Raw genomic sequence first — 5,151 nt, 5'->3', positions numbered from 1 at the left:
TCCTCCGACTCACAGGCTAATACTCTTTCTATTAGGCCATGTGGTGGTATTATAATAATAATAATGTTGGTATTTGTTAAGTGCTTACTATGTGCAGAGCACTGTTCTAAGCGCTGGGGTAGACACAGGGGAATCAGGTTGTCCCACCTGGGGCTCACAGTCTTAATCCCCATTTTACAGATGAGGTAAGTGAGTCACAGAGAAGTGAAGTGACTTGCCCACAGTCACACAGCTGACAAGTGGCAGAGCCGGGATGCGAACCCATGATCTCTGACTCCCAAGCCCGTGCTCTTTCCACTGAGCTACGCTGCTTCTCAACTGATTCTCTATTGGTATTGATTAAGCCCTTGATAGATGCCAAGCGTTGTGCTAACGGCTGGGGTGGATGCAGGAGATTCTGATAGGAGTCCCTATTCCCCCCGGATTCGCGGTCTAAGAGGAAGGGAGAGCTTAACGGGGCGCCTGGTGTGTGCCCATCGTATTCCATCTAGAACGCTGTCCTGGGCACCTACCGTGTGCACAGCACTGTAGTGGGCATCTACCTTGTGCACAGCACTGTTGTGAGCCCCGGCTGCGGCCAGAATGCCTTGTCAGGTGCCCGTTGAGTGTGGAGCTCTGAACTCGGTGCCTACCATGTGCGGGGGGAGGGGTCTGGCCGCTCTCCGCGCCAGGAGTAAGACGAAGGGGCGGGTCGGACTGGGCCGGGTGGTCCTGTGGTTAACGCCAGCCGAGAGGCTGTTTAACTGCGGCCCGTGTTCCCAGTCTGGGGCCGGTTCGCCCCCGGCCGGCTTTTGTCCGGGAAACGGGGCGGGGGCGCGGGGGCCGCCCTTCCTTCTGCCTGGATTGGTCGCCATAAAGCGACTTTCTGCAGCCACAGCCTCCGGGGCCAGGGGGAGATCAGACGGGCCTCAGGATCGGGCCCCGGACCCCGGACCCCCCGCCCCCCACCCCCCGCTTTGTTCTCGCGGCCTGGTCACCTGCCGGGCTCACAATGCCAGCCCGCCCCCTCCTCCTCGCCCCCGTCCCCCTCCTCCTCGCCACCTCCCCGCCATCGGGCGGGGGCCTCGCTCATTGGCCGGTCCGGCCGGACTTGTTGCCGGGAGATCCAGAGAAAGGCAACCACCCCAGGGAGACCTTCCCCCTCCCCTCCGCTCCCCCTTTGGGGAGGAGGGCGCCGACCAGTGTGAGCAGGGAGCCGGATTCTGGAGGTTGGTAGGAGCGTAGGGAGGACAGGGCGCTGGATTTGGTGGTGATCCTGGAACAGGAAACCCCCACAGGAAGGAGGGGAGGCCTCTGCTGCTAAAGGACTGAAGCAGCCACCCCAACCCCATCCCCAACCTCTGCATCCCTCAGTTGCCCCAGGGCACTGGGAGGAACCACGTATTGGTTGCCCTTCTGATTAGGGGTGAACCATCCAGCCCCCCAACTCACCCCCTTGACCGGGACCACCCAACAAGCCTGACTCTCTCCTCTCCATCCTTGACTGTGCCCCACTGACCCAGCGTGGACCACCCGACACCCCTAACTGTCCCCTCTCCATCCCCGACTCTCCCCCAGGGACCCAGTCCAGACAACCCGGCTGATTCTCCCATCTCCATTCCTGACCCTCCTCCGGTGACCTAGTTCGGACATTCGTCCGTGGATCTATCCAGACCCTTCTAGCCTGGCCCGTGTTCATTCATTCATTCATTCATTCATTCATTCATTCATTCATTCATTCATTCACTCAGTCATATTTATTGAGCACTTACTGTGTGCAGAGCACTGTACTAACCGCTTGGAAAGTCTGGCTGCACAGTGCCCATGGAAATGGATTCCCAGGCTCACCCACTGGGGAGGAAGTCTTTCTTGCTGTTTGTTTCAAACCTGTTACCCTCAAGCTCCCAGTGCCCCTTGCCCTGGTGGGTGGGACTGTGGGAAACAGCAGTCCCATGTTCACTCCATCCTACTCCCACTCGCTACTCTAGCCTGTGCTATCCCAAGGGCTTGGCTACCAAAGGCTTGTATCACATCAGCTGGTGGTGCATGTGCCTGAGGTTCCCTCTGTGCCATATGGAGCCAAGCTGGGCAGTGCCAGGGAAGTTAGGGTGATGCCCTATCACGAGGTGGCTTTAGGAAAGGCAGGGAGTCTCCATCTTTAGAAGGGAAAACATTCAGGGAGCAAGAGAGGAAGGGGAAGGGAGTGAGTCCCGGACTTGCGTTTATGCGGCAATGAAACACTAATTGTGTTATGTTAGAGGTACGACATAGTTAATAATGGGATAATGAGTAGTCCACGCGGGCCCAGGGGGGACAGAAGAGCTCATAAACTCTGGGTTCCCACCGCTCTCATCTAAGGAAGAAAAATAAACAACCCAGAGACAGTTCCCAGCGGATGCTGTGGGCTCCCAAACATTCCGTGTTTCACACTGTCAATTCGCTCGGGCCTCAGGCACGGAAGGAGGAGAAGGGGTACAGCTGGTTGGCCCAATCTGTGCTCTGGTGCACCTGGATCTGTGCTCTGGTGCACCTGGATCTGTGCTTGTTCACATCTGGATCTGTGCTGTCCTTGTTCTCACTGTCTGATCCATCGCATATTTGGCAATATATATCTGCTTGTGTTCCCTGCTAGAGTGCAAGCTCCGTAGAGCAGGGACTGGATTTCGTACTTCTGTGGTAGGTTTCCAAAGGCCCAGCACGATGCTCAGGACCTAGTAGGTGCCCCAGACAGAGCTTGGTACCGAATAGGCTCCTTGGAAAGTGCTCAGTACCCAGTAGGTGCCCCGGATGGTGCTCGGCACACAGTAGTGCTCGGTAAATATTTTTAAATGATTGACTGTGTACTTCTGCCTTGGAAGCAGGTTCCTGGCAAAATGCTCACAAGTAATTTTTCTTTGCCGCTTCCTCCTCAGGGGCTGGAAACTCTAGCCGTTAGCTGAGAGGATGCCACTACCCACCCCACTGGCTGTGGTACCGTCAGCCCGTTTCAAAGGCCTTCATCAACGATGGCTTCCGGCGGTCACCATCTGGAGTTGACAGTGCATTGGCCAGAGCCTGTGACCTGCCTGAGAGCTCATTCCCTGATTCCATCCACCACCCTGCCACCCTCCCTATGTGGCACTGGCTCCCTTCGGACCGGGAACGCAGGGATGGGGAACCCTTGAGGGAGCTGATGCCTGGGTGGCAGGCTGCATCGGGCCTAGAAATTCAGAGTGGAGGTTGGCATCTTGGCTTTCTTTGGCGTGTGGGGCCGAGGGGGAAGAAAAGGAAGGGAAGAAAAGTTACAGGAGTTGCTTGAACAGTCTGGTCCTTTGCCTGAGCCTGCGTGGCCACCAAAGTCTTATTCCCGGCCAATCCCTGGCCAGACTTGGGTCGAGGGTGAGAGTGTGGGTGGTGATACACTGGGCCAGAAACTGATTTTCCTCCCTGCTTTCTGTGCGGCCAGAGCTCCACTGCCCAAACCCATAGGCTGGAAGGATGGGGCAGACCAGCCAACCCCTTCCGAGATCCTGGGGGAAGCTTGCGGCCCGCCTTGCCACAGGAAGGACCAGATGGGATCGGAAGGTGGTCTGGGAACCGTGTCCGGCCGGAGCCCAGCCTGAGGCTACCCCAGCTGAGGGTATCGGCAACTCAGACCCAGAAGTCATAGTGTTCCCACCTGTTTTGCCCTTGCACTCGATAGCCGTGTCTCGAATTGGGAGGACACGACGTGCCTCTTGGAACATTTCGATGAGGCACGTGGATGTAATGGCCCCACAGAAACGTTGGGTCTTCTTTCAAAGTGAGTGGCATTTGTGCTAAGCGACCATCCCGTCTCAATCGATCTCATTTATTGAGTGCTTGCTATATGCAGAGCACTGTGCTAAGTGCTTTGGAGAGTACAATACAATAGAGGTAGCAGACACTTTCCCTGCCTATAAGGAGTTTAGAGTCTCCTTGGAAAATTCTCCCCTCCTTCTCACCAACTCCCCATCCTCCTCACAGGCTCTGACCTCTATAGCCTGGAAGCTCGATGAGGGCAGTGAACGTGTCAGCTTATCGATGTAGTGTATTCTCCCAAGCTCTTAGTACAGTGCTCTGCACTTAGTAAGTGCTCAATAAATAGGATTGAATGAATAAACCTCCTTCATTGGTTCTCCCCATCATGTTTCCATCAGAGCCCCATGCCGGAGGGAAGGATTCTCGGACTTTGCTCAGCCTGCTCATCTTTGACCAGGGGCCGGCCGGCCTTCACCGTGGGAAAAGCTGCGCGGGCCGGCCGAGCAGCCGACGGCGGCGCCCGCCCAGACCGCCTTTGGGCGAAGCCGCATTTCCCACCAGGCATGCTGGGAAGAGCGAGGGATAGTAGCAGATGCTGTCGGGGCCCTAAGCAACAGATGCTTTCTGGGCAAGCTCCAGCCTGGCTGGCCAGACCACCCCATTCACGAGTCCGAGCACGGCTCCCCCGCCCCCTCCCTGTTTTCCAAGGGAGGAGGAAAATACAAATATTGCAGAGGAATCAATGACAGCAGATGGTGGCGGCAGGATTTAATGAAATCAGGGTCAGGTATGAGGCTCCGTTTGGCGGGACCGTCGCTCACCCTGGCCGGGGAAACGAAGGTTCAAACCTAGGACGCAACCTTAAAGCGACGGCTCACCCCCTTGCTCCCGCTGCTGACCCGGCCGGTCAGTTCTGAGGCAGTCATCAGGTTAGACAAACATACGTTGGAGATTTTTTTAAATTCAACTTGTGTTTAAGTGATTGGGGTCAACCAGTTCCAAAAGGGGAATTTTCATGTGCTTGGCTTGTTGCATTCCCCACTTCCCACTGTGCTCCCGCTGTCTTTACGGAAGCCAGTTTCTGCTCTCGCAAAGAGTCTCACGGCGGGGTCTCCGACAGCCTCTGCTTTGGGCTGAACCTGTCCTCATCCCCCCGGTGGTGTGGGCAGAAACCGAGGCCCAGGGTGTCTCCCGGCTCAGAAAGGTCCAGGCCAGGGTGGAGACTCTGTGCTTCCAGTAAATTTCTCTGTGCCCTGGAAAGGTCTGGGTTGGGGTGGGAGCTTCAAAGTGTTTGGAGGAGGAGAAACAGTGGACACTGCCCTCCAGACTGCCCTCCGGACTGCCTGTTCGGTGAAGGGGATGTGCACCTAGGAGGAAACAGTTTAGGGAATGTGTAGGTGGGCATGGATGTGG

At 56.5% G+C, this 5,151-nt stretch overlaps 1 long non-coding RNA gene across 1 annotated transcript; it reads left to right on the top strand.

Moving 5' to 3' along the window:
* Positions 1 to 1,036: 1,036 nt before the first annotated feature.
* On the top strand, positions 1,037 to 4,705 carry LOC114805716. Its single transcript, XR_003753738.2, has 3 exons — positions 1,037 to 1,208; positions 2,892 to 3,197; positions 4,137 to 4,705. It is a non-coding gene; the product is annotated as an uncharacterized LOC114805716 (long non-coding RNA).
* Positions 4,706 to 5,151: the final 446 nt, after the last annotated feature.

This window comes from Ornithorhynchus anatinus, chromosome 19 (assembly GCF_004115215.2).
Source record: "Ornithorhynchus anatinus isolate Pmale09 chromosome 19, mOrnAna1.pri.v4, whole genome shotgun sequence".
NCBI classification, from domain to species: Eukaryota; Metazoa; Chordata; class Mammalia; order Monotremata; family Ornithorhynchidae; genus Ornithorhynchus; species Ornithorhynchus anatinus.
This window is presented reverse-complemented; position numbering and strand designations above follow the sequence as displayed.